General features: G+C 45.8%; 1 long non-coding RNA gene across 1 annotated transcript; it reads left to right on the top strand.

The window, feature by feature from the left end:
- The first annotated feature begins 3,594 nt into the window (after positions 1-3,594).
- LOC120692897 lies at positions 3,595-5,429 on the top strand. Its single transcript, XR_005682778.1, has 5 exons — positions 3,595-3,848; positions 3,996-4,059; positions 4,154-4,275; positions 4,715-5,055; positions 5,152-5,429. It is a non-coding gene; the product is annotated as an uncharacterized LOC120692897 (long non-coding RNA).
- Positions 5,430-15,436: the final 10,007 nt, after the last annotated feature.

The following is a 15,436-nucleotide window of genomic DNA, read 5'->3' as shown; positions in this document are numbered from 1 at the left end:
AGAAGTTTCAGCTGCAAAAATTGTGTAGCGGACGATCCGCCAAGGGACTGTGGACGGTCCGCGGGTCACCGGTGCAACTGGTTAGCATCGGATACACCGACAGTTTGTTCTCTGAGCAAGGCGCGGATAGTCCGCCATTGGACCGCGGACAGTCCGCTACTCGACAGTTTCACGGGGTTTTTTGAGTACGCCGGCGGACGGTCCGCCCAAGGACCACGGACGGTCCGCCCGTGCGCAGAGTTGTGGGGTCGGCCAGTCTTGACCTATAATGGGCTATCTCTTTCACCTTCCCCACCAAACCGCACACATATCACCAAAAGCTCTCTCCCTTTCTCTCTCAAGCATTCTCAAGCATGTGGGGGAGACTTCATGGTGAAGGATTTTTGGCGTGGTTCCTGAACGGTCCGAGCACATCCCCGGACTCTTCTCAAAATTTTCCATCATGTCCTCTCGGTATTTCATTGATTCCTCTCATTTCTATAGATTCAAGCGCGGGCAAGCTCTGCGCGCCGAGGAGGGTCGCGTCACCCCAATTTCTTCGGGCCCATCGGTTCTTCCCCCTTGAATCGTACGTGGCCGTCCCCACCGTTGACGACTGTGCGAGTCGTCGCTCGGTTGGCCTCCTTTGCGTGTCGCCGCTCCCGCCGGCCAGCCCTGCAGCTTTCCCACGAAAGTCGCCCATTCCCACCCTGTGTCCTGCAGCTTTCCCGCGTATCTGTTCTCTCCGTGAATGCGCATTTCTATCTCGTTCGTCCTCTTGCCGCCCCACGGACGGCCGGCGCTGAGGCCATGGCCACGAGCCACCCCCCTCCCCGGTCTCTCTCTCCCTGAGCTCCGGCGGCGGCGCCTACCCGGCACGGCAGATCCGGCGGCCTCGAGATCGGCTCATGGCGGCGGCGGCCCGACGGCTGGCGCGGAGGCCATAGCCACGAGCCGCTCAACCCCCCTCCCCGTCTCTCTCTCTCCCTGAGCTCGGCGGCGGCGCTTGCCTAGCGCACCAGATCCGGTGGCCTCGAGCTCGGCCCATGGCGGCGGCGGCCCGATCCGCGTGGGGCTACGGCGGTGGTGGAGGAGACCCGTGGAGCTCGGCGTGGGGAGGCGGTATGCGGCGCTTCGTGTCGCCGTCGGAGTCAGCCTATGCTCGCTCGTCGGCACACCGGCCTTCTCCGCGCGACGGCGGCAGCGTCTCCCTCGAGCTCGGCGGGGGCGGTGGCGTCTCCCCGGCCTCGTCGACCTGCAGAGGGAGGTGATCAAGACCCACGACGCCGTCGTCTCCGACCGACCCCTCTACATCACCGCGAACATCCTCTCCTACGGCGGAGGAGGAGAGCATGGCTGGCCGCAGATGGGAACAAGCGCCGGGGAGACCTTCTTCCTGCTCCACAGACCGGGAGGCCTTCTTCCTGCTCCACAGGCCTTCCTGGCAAACGTTCTTCGTCTTCTGCAACGACGGCAGATCTCGGCCGCACTGGTGTGTTCTTCCGCGTTTCTTTACCTCCTTCTGGGTCTCCTTCACTTTGTCCCTCTTCCCAAGCAGGGAAGTTGCTCTTTCCCACTCCCAGATTCTACATCGACTGCTGGATCTAACAGGCTGCTCATATGGTCCTGTGTATTCTTGTTCATCTGCTTTGTTCTACGCGGTCAGGTATTTTCCCACAAGCAATTTCCTTCCTTTTCGTTGCCTCGTTCCCGGTTAATGCAGATTTGATTTCTTAACTTTTCAGTTTCATTGGAACCTGCGGAAATAGCAGCAAGAAGGATGCCGCTTGGATTATCTACAGCTCTGATTTTGGTATACCCCAGATTCCGTCTCTGAATTTGGCTCCGGGCAGTTAACTGACATATTTTTGAACTGGGCAAAGTTTTTCATACCAGATACCTGTAATTTTGACATACTACCAGGTCCTCCAAACCTCCAGCCCTCCCCCTTCCCCTAAGCCAGCCAATGTGTATTTCTCCCCTATAATTCAATGCATTCATAGGTTGCTCTAGCATAGACAGTACATCCTATCATCACTGAATAAAACCAGATTCTTGCTTCGTGTTTCAGTTAATTAATGCTATTTTTTATCTAACACAATTTGAATGCAAGTGGTGGTATATCCTGCCAGGCTACTATAGCTGGCAAGACAACACACTGGGGATGCTCTGCCGATTGAAATGGACTGGTCGACCAGTCCATTCCAATCGGCAGAGCATCTCCTCTCCTCTGCCTTCTTTCTTTATCCTTAGCCAAAGTTATTACATTTTGCTCGGCAATTTTTTATCTCTTCAGAGGTTCCCCATCTTCCATTTCGCCGACCTTTTATTTTCTCAATGCTTTTATCTCAGATCTGTATTTCCTTTTAGGATAGATGAAGCAGGGTAACAACTGCGTTTTCAGTGAACTAATACTAGCAGGTTTTACCTATTATATGGATAAGAGCAAACATATATGGACGGTGGCTTCCCGTAGGTGAGGTTTGCAAAGCCTGGTTCACCAACGCTCTTTGACTGATTCTACAGGCAGGGTGGATCATCACCAAGCAGGTAAATTCTATTTCGGATTCTTATCTATTGGCAGGGCTCTAGAAAATACAGTAACAATGAGGTCATTTTTCTTGTGCAGAATTTTGGAAAGCTGAACTAAGCAATTGGGAGGCGCAGCAATAATGATAAGCTCGATCAATAGGTAAACTAGACAAAACATTGTTCAGTAGTTCTCAAACATGCTCGAAAAATGAGCTCACAACTATATTTCATACAGTTGCTGCTCTGAATCTATGTTTCGAAAAATGAGCTCACAACATAAGGGTGGAGGTTTTTCTAAAACTATTATGCAAAAAGTAAATATGAATTGTTTGATCGAAGTAAATATGTAATGTTATGCCTGATTTCAATCTGACTTTTGTTCTTAAGGCACTAGAGTAATAAAGTTAATCAGTTGGTTTTTTTGTCAGGTCTGTTGAGGGTTGATTCAACCATAGTTTCTGTCAATAGTTTAGTTGTTTATTGATAAAATCAGTATGCATTGATTCTTGCATCGTCATTAGTATATTCTGTTCTTGTTCAGCATCTCAAATTTTTTATCCCAAATTGATATGCAGTGTATTTATAATGCTCTGTTCCATCATCTACTTTGGATAATTCAGAAAACAATCCCCTATTCTTGCAGATTCATGATAAATCTCTATGTTTAGTGTGATTTGGAGCTACTTTTTTTATGCTACATACCATGTAGTGCCTTGTATCCTATGGATGTGCTATTGTGTTTTGCTATCTGGAGGTGATGCGACTTTGCTTCCTAGATTGGACAATTTTGCTATCCTCTTATGATTTTGTGGTCTCTTTTGGCAGGTGGCGAACATGCTCCAAGCTCATGTGCAGGTTTACATATTTTCTAATTTTGAAATTGGATATTGTAATTTGTAAGTATGTTCTGACGAGCTCATGTGCAGCTTTACCTATTTTATATGCATGGACTGATGAGCTTCTTATTGTTGCTATCTGATGAAATTCTATTGTGCCTTGTTCAGGAAAGTGGCTTCTTCGCCCTGTTGGAGCAGATTTTACTCTTTATTATTCAACCAGAATAGGTAAGCTAGAATGATCGCTAGCTGATGGCAGCTCTTTCCAAAAATGGTTATGCTGCTCCCGCTATTGATTTATGTATTATTGCTCAGTGGGACCTGTTTCCTTGGTGCCACGGGTGATGCTTGTTGGCATGTGATGCAGATTACTTTCATAACGTTTTTTTTTTGGGTTTAGCCAGTGTGCATGTCCGAACAATTCTCTTGTCTTGTGGATCGTATGTATGTCCTGCCATGGAAGCCTTCTTGTCCCCATGATGACCTTGCACATATCTTGCAGTTATGTTTGCCCTGTCGATGATCTGGACTAAATAAATGATATTCCAATGCATGCTGTATTAACTACCGCACCAATCCAGTGAACTAGCTGCTTAGTACTGTTATTTTGTTATCTTTGTGTCCCGCTTTTGCGCGGCCGCAATCCAGATTTCATTGAAGTCGTAAAGAACAGAGAACAGGTGGCTATCACTCTTATCTGATATGCATTCTGGTGTGTGGAGTTTTTAAGTAAAAATATTCAGTTTGTTACCTTTTTATTGCTCTTGATTTCCTCTTACAAGATTCATCCCTTTGTTCATATTTAGGGAAGAGGAGGATCACCAGTTTTGGCCCCCGTGTGTATAAGAACTACGATCCTCGTGCTAAAGTCATCCGGAATTAGGCAGAGGAGGTTTTCCCAATTGTGGGTCGGGATCCACTTATTGAGGTTAGTTTCATCTGTTTTAACCGTAGTTCTTATCTCAATTTTAATTTGTTATTTTTTGGTTTTATCTCAATTTTAATTTGTTATTTTTTGGTTTACTTTCCTTGCAATGTGGACCAATGAAGTCATTTTTCCCTTACCGTAAAAGAGGTGCTAAATGATTGTTATCTTGTTATGTGTGGCTTCTGATATGCTGCAATTTGGGTCTTCCTTTTTTTCATAATATAAAGTTAACCCTGCAAAGCTGAGCACGATGGAGTGAAATTTGCTTGCATCTGGATCTCAGTGGTCTAATATCTTGAGATTTTGTTACCTGTACCCCTCTAAGTTCCTTCATTTGGTGGTGGTGTTGCTAGCCCATATGGTGATGGTTTCAAATTGAATAGCCAATTCAAAACAGTTTGTTGTTCGCAAATGATATTTGGTGCGCTCTCTTATGCAGTCGTCTGTCATGCCTTGCACTCCCATGCATACCCGCTATGGTGGCTATGTGCTACACTCATCAAGAACACGAAGCTCTGCCTGACAACGGGCACGCTGATCTGGACCATTACGTTCATATGCACTCTGCCCAACAATGCAAATTCCATCAGAAGACTAGCCACAAACTACGTCCTGTACCAGCTCCTTCCTCCGGCTATGCTCACCCTTGCCGGCGCAATCAAACTCACCCTCGACTTCGCTAAGCGCCATGTGGTGGCTGCCTGCTCCTACATCAGACGTTGTGCCCTCAAGAACTTGACCAGCGGTAATAGGCCCGCATGGTCGTCCTTGTCATCACAGGTTCGTTCTCTTTGCCTTCTTTTACTTTTGATCGCTGAAAGTGGCTAACACATTCTGCTCATTTCAATTTTGGTGCCTGTTTCCTAATCGATGCAGATTCCGATTCATGCGCGGCAAAGAGGCCTCCTCCGCAGGCTTCGGCAACAAGAAGGCTGCAGCTTTTGAAGCCATGCCCTGCAACACAATGCAGGCTAAATAGCTTATCGTTTCTGCAGCGGTGTGCGCTCGCCTGTGAGCCGTTTCCATTGACTATTTCCTGTGTATTTCGGCAGTTCTTAGCGTTGTTTCCAAAATTTATGTAACGGACAAGTCTATCCCGTCCAATTAAAACCACTGCCGAATTCGCCGCATCCCTTTCTTTTGCAAGATTTCAATCCAGCGTTATTCGCCGCGCGCCAATGGCGCACCTCATACACTAGTTATATTTATGGATTTCATCATGAAAGAGACTAAGGTTTGGGGTGCTCCGATCTATTTTTGAGTTATGGATTTGTGAAACCAATTGGGGGAACTTGTTCCTAGTGATGAGGAGATGCTATGTTTAAAATTTGGTTGGTTGATTTGAATCAAAACTCAAATTGTGGGTGAATCAAGTTTTAGGACGATTTTGTGCTTTCTGCCCATGAACAGATCCATCGCGGACAGTCCGCGCTAGGTTGGCGGACGGTTCGTGGTTTTACAGATTCAACACAAAGGATGCGGACAGTCTGCGGTATTTTCGCGGACGGTCCGCCAGTACATAGGGTTGCTGAATTTTGTTATTTTGTGATGATTTGATGTGTTACTATTCTTATACTTGAACAATTATGTCTTATGGTTAATTCTTGATATCATACCACTTCGGAAGATACAGAAGGCCACTGCTTCTAAAATCAAGAAGACCTGTCATCCAAAAGGCAAAGAGAGTGATGATTCTGATGATGTGGACTACGCTCCAAATCTCAGTGACTTAAATGCAGTATCTACAGTGGGTGGTGTTGGTGATGAATCTTTAGAGAAAGATGCTGAGGGAGTTGAGGATGATGTTACAGATCTGATGGGGCTAGATCTTTCTAGCAGATAGTGGACAGCTGAGAGTTATGCAAATGCAAGATCAGTGAATCAGCTCAATATGTCTCGGGACATCAATATTCTCCACTTCAAAACTGAGGTACAAAAAGATGCTTATTTTAGTCATCTAGTTAAGAAAATTGTGTTCAAATATCAGACCATTAATCTAGGCTATATGAGATCACAACAAGTCATATCTGATCTAGTGGATAGATTTGAGCAAATGGGGTTAGCAAATTTTCTGCAGTATAGGTGTGATTGGAATGAAACAGTTATCCGTCAGTTCTATACCACCCTTGAAATAAACATGGTAGAATTTAGTGGACAACTGGCAAGAGAACTTATTATGCTACCTTTACTCAGTTTGCCGCTGCAAATCAATTGGACTATGATTTTATTACAAATGATCAAAGTGTGAATGTTGTATTGGAAAACACACTTGATGAGAATGACTACCCCATATACTATGAGTCTGCAAATGTTGGTATTGCTAGGAGTTTGGGGGGCATTCAGGGTCTTAAGCATCATTCTTCTATCATAAACTGGATTGCTAGAGTCACATTCATACCAAAGAGTGGCAACAATGACAAGATTAGAGGCCTTTATTGGAATGTGATTTCTCATGTGATGAATGGCAACAGAATCAATGTCATTGCTCTTATTATGGATCAGCTGGCAGATCTGAGGCTCAACCTTGAGATGAACTTATACTTTGCACCTTATATTATGTCTATCATCAAGACCAAGACTAGTTTCAGAGGGATATGTGACACTCCTTTCAGGCCGTTCAAGAATGACACTGCTTTTCTCTTGAGGCCCTTGACTCCCTTTCCAGGAGGTGATATGGATAAGGAAGCACATGTGCAAGATGATGCTGGTGACAGTGATGATGCTCATATGGGTGCAGCTGCAGCACAGCATGCCATGCCACCTACACAGCCTCCAGTGCAGCAGCAGCAGTGGGCTCCTCCAGCTGGCTATTTTGATCTATATTTTGCATCCATGCAGCAGAGCATGTCTTTTCAGATTGCCGGGTTGGCCAGCCAGATGCAGAGTCGGATGCACCTTAGCTTCCAGAACATGCAGCATCAGATGTTCCAGCCCATGATGGCTCAGATGCAGAGGGTTCAGGAGAGTCTTCACTCTGACATAGCAGCCCTGGACTCACGCTTTGAAGATATGCCTTCTTCTGAGCAGTTTGAGCAGCTTGAGCAGAGGCAGCAGCAGCTAGAGCAGATATTTGACACTTTCAGTGCTACCTTCACTGGGTTCTCTGACCACTTCTACTCAGTCTTCCCGGCTCCAGTGCCACCTCCAGAGTTTTACCCGCACCAGCCGTTCTACCCACCACCACCTCCTCCGCCGCCGATGGATTGATCTTCTTGACAATTGATGCCAAAGGGGGGAGATGGATCTTGGAGTGATGCTTGGATCTAGGGGGAGCTCATGGATTTCACTTAGAGATTCTATTTGATTTGGCTTCCGCTTGCTACTCGTGTGTATTTGTGTTGAACTCTATTGGCTTGTGATTTGTGATTTGAACTTGAATTTGATTTGTAATGTGATGAACTATGTTGGCTTGTGATGCTTTTATTATTTATGTTCATCTTGTGTCTTATTGAGGTTGCGCTAATCTTGTCAAGTTCATATTATGTATATATCTTGTATATTGTATGTCGCGATTTTCACTTGTAGGGGGAACTCCGTCAAAAATTTTAAAATTCATATATATGTACTCTTGGTATTCATTCAAATTTATAAGCGCATATCAAGGGGGAGTTCTCTCTACTTATCGAACCTTGGTGAATTTATTCATATCATATTCTGAAATTTTCAAAAAAAAATGAGTAAGTTCTTCCAAAGTTTAATTCCAAATCTACCTTATGGCTTGTGTATAAAGTTGACTTGAATCCTTTCATCACTCCATAATTTAGTGTTGTCATCCATTACCAAAAAGGAGGAGATTGAAAGCATCTAGGCCCTAATTCGAGTTTTAGTAATTAATGATAACGGTTTGTGGATTAATGATTTCATTTGAGATAATGAGCATAGATTGATCTATGGATAAAAAGGATTTGATTGTGATCGGATGACGTTTTGGAATGATGTGCAAAGTTTGAGCTCAAGGCAAATGTATAACATAGGGCTTTTGCATTTTACCGGTCACAAGGTGTTTAGTGGATGAAAAGTGACCGAATTTGTTGGATAGATAGCCGTACTATCAAGAGGGGTCGTGTACTCGTGCTTGACGGGTCTTTAGTGCCATTTTGCTCAAAATGTCTAGATGCATGCATGAGGGCTAACGACATTTTGAAAAAGTTTGATTGATCAAGTTTGAGAGCTGACTGCACAAGTGCGGACAGTCCGCTCCTGGGGTGCGGACAGTCCGCCCCTGTACCAGAGAGCATGTTTGGCTCTGGTGGAAATTAAAATTGGATGGCGGACAGTCCGGTCCAGGTGGGCGGACGGTCCGCCACTAAAATCAAATTTGTACCATAGACTTGTGGCGTCTCTGGTGGGAAAGTGAGTTGAACGGGGGACGGTCCGCCCCTGTGGTGCGGACGGTCCGCCGCTCATTTCAAGTTTTGTACCAGAGAGGTTGTTTCTCTGGTTGGGCTAAAGGTTTGAACGGCGGACGGTCCGCCCCTGGGGCGCGGACGGTCCGCCGGTCATTTTCAAAGTTATACCAGAGACGATGTTTGTCTCTGGTGGGTCAGTTCTTTTAACCGCGGACGGTCCGCCCCTAGGGAGCGGACGGTCCGCCAGGGCTGTAACTGTTAGTTCTGACACACAATAATTGTACTCTGACTCACTGGTTTATAACGGCGGACAGTCCGGTTTTTGAACCGCGGACGGTCTGCGATTCCACAGAAAAGAGTGTAACGGCTAGTTTTTGAGGGGATGTCTATATATACCCAATGCCCGGCCATTGGGAGGTTCTCTTGACCATTTGGATCACTTTCTTGACACATTAGAGCTGAGCCACCCTTCTCTCACACACTATTGCTTAGAGATTGCATATTTGAGAGTGTGAGAGAATCCTAGTGCATTGCATCAAGAGTTTGAGCTTTGTGGCACTAGGGAAACTTCAAACAACCGTCATCGACTTGTTACTCTTGGGAGTTGCCACTCCCTAGATGGCTTGGAGAAGAGGATTTCATGGAGCTCCTTCAAGGAGATTGTTGTGGAGCCCCGATTCCGGTTGTGAGAGGTCTTGTGCTCACCTCACCGGAGTGGTGAAGAGCAACTCTAGTGGAATCGAGGTGTGGAGCTGTTCTTTGATTCAAGCCGGCTCAAGATCAAGAGATTCTTGATAGATGAGCGATTGATTCTTGGAATCCACCTCAACGTGGATTAGGGGTGACCGGCAAGTCATCGATAACACGAGATAAATTCTTGTGTCAAGCTCGGTTACTTCTCTTGCTCACTTTAATTCTTGCATTTACTTTGAGCAATTTACTTTATTAAAGCTTGTGTTGTGCCTTGTCACCCTAGGTTGCAAACCCAAACTAGAGATAGTGTAGTATGACATAGGGCTTTACTTTGTTACTAATTAAATTTCTCTAGTGTTTGTGGTTTTAGTTTTTAAACTGTCTATTCACCCCCCCTCTAGTCGGTGTTCTTGATCCTACAGCGGCGCGGCGAGCAGAGGAAGAGAGAAGTCGTGAGATAGAAGCAGATGAGGGGTGCGGGGAATAAAATGATCTGACAATGACATGTGGGCCCTATATAATCATTGACAAGTAGGAGTTGGGAAGTAGGGGCTACTGCTGGAGTTGAGTGTAAAATTGAAAGTCCCTAAAAGTAGGAGTCCCTACTTGACAAATTAAAGATCTTGAGTAGGAACCATTGCTGGAGTTGCTTTAAGCATGGCAACACGCTTGGATCAGGTGGAGTGTTGTACCCAAAACTAAAGTCTGAATTTAAAATTCGAACCCGTCTCAAACACCGATTTTTGTGAAAATCTATTTTAAAATCGAAACCTGCGGATATCCAAAATCCAATTAAATACTCGACACCCGTTTCATATGGCAACATTGTAAGAGTAATAAGTATTTTCTATAAACATATACATAATATATATAACATTCATATGTATAAAGAAGAGGTAATTAATAGTAAATAATTTTCTAATCAACTTAGAATAAATTTAATAATCTAAGTAAACAAAGTTATTATTAAGTATAATATAAAATATGAGTTTTTATTCCAAACGATTATCTGTTTGGTATCCGCGGGTGTAAAATCGAACCTGAAACCGATCCCGAATAGTTTCAGGCCCTGAACTCGAATCCCGTGGGTAAGAAATTATTCTAAGAAATTATCCCCGAACTCAATACCGCTAGAGCCGAAACCTGCGAATATCCAATCCAAAACCGAACCATTACCATCCTTAGTAGCCGAACACCTCATGCAAAAAGCGGTGGGTGGGATAGTATTTTAGGCCCTAATTAGATTCAACTATTAAGATGTAATGTTTCTGTAAACCATCTATATAGGTGATGAGATTGCATAAAATATTAACATAACGAACAAATCATAATGTACAACGAATAAAATATTACACATCGCCAACATTCGATTGTATAGGATAAATAATAAAAATAAATATCATGAATAAATAAATTAACATCACGGAATAATTTAATCTACACAGCGAACAAATAATTTGGCGTTGCGAATAAATTAGTTATATGCAGACAAATAATTTTACATGAAGAAAATACATCTATATCGTAAAAAAAAGTGTGGTCTTCTGCGAAACATGGAAGGAAAAAGAAAAAAAATCTATTTTACTAGGAATAGAAAGGAATCTATGAAGAGTAAATATATATTGGAAAGGAGAACGAGAAAGAGAGGAAATAGAAAAGGAAAGAAAAGAAAATAGAAAGGGAAAAGATCCCACGGCGTGGAAAAAAGTTAAAAATGAAAAATATTAGAATACGCTCACTCGAAAGAAGAACAAAAACGTCAGGACTATGATTGAAGAAGAAAATAATTTAATAGTGTGGGTATGTGCTAACATTGTAGAGAAAATCAAGTGCAGCCTATGTTGGAATATGTTGGGCTGTAAGCATAAATCATCCTAGTAGGCCGGCTAACTCCATTTGGGCCGTAATCAGAATAGAGGAGCAGCGCATGGGCAACAATGTAACGCGCGCGATGAATAGCTGTTCCGCCCCCGGCCGGGACAGCGGGGACACCTCATCACGCTCGTACCCTGCGAGCGGAGGGTAACCGCGTTGAGCGGCCGCAACGGAGGGGATGTAACTACCTAGCCCTAAGCATTCTGTTCTAACCGAATTGATTGGTTCGGTTCTTCGATTTTTGTGCAACTTCGGTTCTCAAGAATCAGAAACCAATTAGTTCTTTTTAAGAATGGGAACTAAGGAAATTTGGTTTTAGTTAATTCGGTGTGGTTCCGGTTATAACTGAACTAACCGAGTTTGTAGCCGGCACAGTTGATCCGTAGCTGATGCGCCCTCCGTCGCTTAGTCCTGCTGGCCACCGTCGTCGATCCACCACCGCTGTGTCCTCCCGCAGCCGCACGCTACTGCCGCCACCATGGGACCATCCCGCGGTCCTCGATTCGTCGCTGCCGCACCTTCCTGCGGTCATCGATCCTCCGCCACTGCTCCTTCTCACGGTCGTCAGCTCATCCCATCGGGAGGAATAGAGGGAGGCGAGGCTGCATCGGGTTAGAGGGAGATGGCCGGGACGGACATAGCATGGGCAGGGGGACTGGGGCCTTGGGGTGCTGGTGCACGGCCGTGCGGGCTGAGAGCTAGGTGCGGACGACTTTAGGGCCGGTGTCCGGCGGCGGGGTCGGCGAGGAGCCGAGTAGGTGGGCTTGGGACTCGAGACGGAGTGGGTAGGGGCTCGGGGCAGGGGCGGGGGGTTGGGATTGGGAGGTGGCCATGTGGGGTTGGAGGATGGGTGGAGTCCCTAGGTTTTGTTAGAATGTTAATGGGCTGTTGGGCTACTCATGGGTTGAATGAGCTACCAGGGATCATGGGCTGAATGTAGGATGAGGTCGGTTCCTTGTTAACCGGCTTAGGAACCAGGAATCGAAGAGGAACCTAAAATCTCGGTTTCGGCTTGGTTCGGCTTCGGTTCTCGTTTTTCGGTTCGGTCCTTGGTTCTCGATTATATTTGCCCAGACCTACAGCTACCAAGCTACTAGAGCCCACCGCCGATGAAGTTGGGGTTGCTATTGCGGTGGGTTTGGGTGGTTTCCAGCATAACAGAGCTCGAGGAGCATCTTGGCGCGGTGCTGCGTTCGGGCAAATTGAGAGTTTTTAGGTGCCGGTCCGCGGTATTAACTTTAAAAAAAAAGGCTTATATACTGTCATGTTGGACTTTTTTATGTGTCCACAAATAAATATGGCGATATAGTTGATTTCATTTTCAAACTCTCAAAGAACCTCAATTACCCTTGAACAGGCAAAACAATCTTTTCAGTCCTCAGATAGTCAACCTCAATTTAATCTTTTGTTCTATATATTTTGCCAGGTTAGCATGCCTTGTAGAATCTGATCATTAAGGATTTAAAAATAAATCAGAATTTATATGAATTATTATACAAAAAGTTTGATGTAGAATAAAATTAAAATTGCTTGCATTTTTACTGGAACGGAGTACTCAAGTAATTAAGTAAAAAAGCATATTCTTTTAAGGGATCGAGTCGATCATATTTAGTTTAAGAAAGCGAGTCGATCCTATTTGAGGAACAAATTTATTATATATGAACAAAAGTCCCTTTTCATAGAAGCTATGGTTTTATTGTGTTGTGTCATCATTAAATATGTGTGAATCAATATATGTTGTTGGAACTTACAATAAAAAAATTAGGAACCCATGGGCTGAAAAAGTTTTTTGGTATGAGTGGCATGGAAGAGCCGGTCGAAGAGCAATGACACTGACTTTCTATAATAGAGCATTTATGTTTGACAAATATAGAATTTTATGTAGGCATGACATCAATAAGCTATGGCGTGACGGTAGTATAGAGCTTCTTGTGCACCTTCTTGTACGGTTGTACCTGATGCATGAACATGGCCAACAATTAGAGGTAAAAAAGGGTATTGTACAAACTATAGTTGACTGGATGTTGATATGGTACGCTAATGTGGCGAGATAAATAGAACAAGGATTAAATTGGGCTGCGTGGAAAATTCGAAGACTGGGAAGTCGTTTCTGATAGTTTATATAGAAGAATGATCTTGGTTGAAACTTTGAGAACAGAAACGACTATTACGTCATTCGATACTAGCTAGCTCTCGCATGAAATCCAATATTTTAGTACAATGATAATATAGCAGTGTAGCACTGATCCGATCATCTAATAGGTATGATAGATTTGATTGATGTTGGACTCAATGTTGGCGATTCGTGTTTCTAATGAGTCACGATTCGAACCTCTACAACTGTTACACCGCTCCTCTGTTAGTTATCAATCAAGCATATTTTGATTGACGTTATCATGTAGATTTTTCTCTGCAAACGAATCGAAGAATACAAGCAAAAACATATAAATACGGAATCCAAAATTACAGATATATATGAAATAGATCTAAGTAAAGGATTCGAACTCTCAATTTGAAAGTACGAATCGACAGAGTCGAAAAGTACACCCTAGATCATAGCAGTTATAATAAATCAATCTCTATTTTTCAATGGAAAACAAGAATTAAACAAAATTCGAGTTTCAACGGTAGGTCACGGCTATTGAGTTTATATCAAAAGGGACAATCTAGTATTTGGGCAATCAAGGGAAACGCCCACAATATAGGCTTAAAGCCCGACATGATACATATACTCGTTTTTTTAAAAAAAAAGCTATGCGAAATGACCATTAATGCCCTTATCTATATTCTCCTCCCCCTGCCTCCTTAGAGCATCTCCAGCAACAGCTCCTATTTCTAGTCCCTACTTTTCTGAGCAGGGGGTTCCTCCTATTTTTAGGGGCTATAATTTTTTGTTTCAACTCCAGCAACAGTCCCTACATTTGAGCCCCTACTCTCCTATGACACGTAAGACCCACCTATCAGAGTCTCATCCATATTCTTTATCTTTTTCTTTCTCTCCCAAAGCATCGCCCCCTCCCTGTGCTCCTCTCTCTCGTCTCTCTCTCTCCCCAACATATATCTCTCGCGACAAAGCAAGGGCGGCGCCGTCGGCCAGGCCTGCGCCGTCGGCCAGGCCTGCATCGACGGCGTGGAGGAGCAGGGGCAGCACCGCCAGGCCGGCCTGCGGCGGTGGCGCGGAGGAGTGGGGTGATGCCACTGCCACGGTTCGGAGGAGTAGGAGCACGGGGTGCACCACTGCGCCACAAGATCCGGTTGTGGAGCTCCATCTCCTCCACTCGCAGGCGGCGGAGCTCGGGGTCGGCGACGTGGGCGCTGGAGCTCGGGGCGGGCGGTGGGGATGCTGCAGCTTGGAGCCGGTGCCACGGGCGCCAGAGCTCGGGGACGGCCGCGGGGGCGCTGGAGCGCGGGGACGGCCGCGGGGGCGCCGGAGCCCAGGGCCGGCGGCTCAGTCGCCGCAGCTCGAGGCCGGCGGTGCAAGCGTATGAGGTCGGGCTGGTAGCTTGGGGAAGCAGTGTGGGCGCCGGAGTGCCAGAGCTCGGTCGCAAGGCGAGGGAGAGTCAAAGGTGAACAGTAGAAATGAAAAAAGTAGGGGTCTCCCCACCCACCTGTGGAAGAAGGGGTCGAAGGGGTAGATTTGGGGTCCTCCCTACTTTAGAGTCCTAAGTAGAGGCTCTGCTGGAGTAGATTTTTTTCCCTCGGTCCCTATTATTTGAGTAGGGGCTTAAATAGGGGCTTTGCTGGAGTTGCTAGAGCAAATCCAGCAAACCCTCTATTAAGCCCCTTACCCCAAATTGAGAGGGTGAGGTTCAAAAAACTAACTCCAGCAGACCCTCTACTAGAGCCCCTAAAATAAAAAGGCCTTCAAATTCCCCCCTTCACCCCAGACCTGGGGCTGGGGGGTCTCTAAGGAGCCCTCCATCTATGGGTCCCACACACAACAACTTCTTCTTTCTCCCTCCAGGCGCGTTCTCCGCTCCTTCTCTCGAGCGACTCCTCTGTCCGTGTGTGCTCTCCGCGCCGCCGCCCACGCCCTCCGCCCCGAGCCCCTCCCGCCACTCGAGCTTGTCGCGCCCCCTCCACCCGAGCTCGTCCCGCCACCGCACGCGCTCGCTGCACCCCCGCCCACGCCCTCCGCCCAAGCTCGCCCCGCCGTCGCGCGAGCTCGCCACGCCGCCGCCCACTCCCTGATCTTGACCAAGGCTGGGAGTAGTGACGAGGGAGAGGAGGAAGAAAGGAGAGGG

This window comes from Panicum virgatum, chromosome 9N (assembly GCF_016808335.1).
Source record: "Panicum virgatum strain AP13 chromosome 9N, P.virgatum_v5, whole genome shotgun sequence".
NCBI classification, from domain to species: domain Eukaryota; kingdom Viridiplantae; phylum Streptophyta; class Magnoliopsida; order Poales; family Poaceae; genus Panicum; species Panicum virgatum.
Note: the sequence above shows the minus strand (reverse complement) of the source record. Positions and strands in the feature narration are given on the sequence as shown.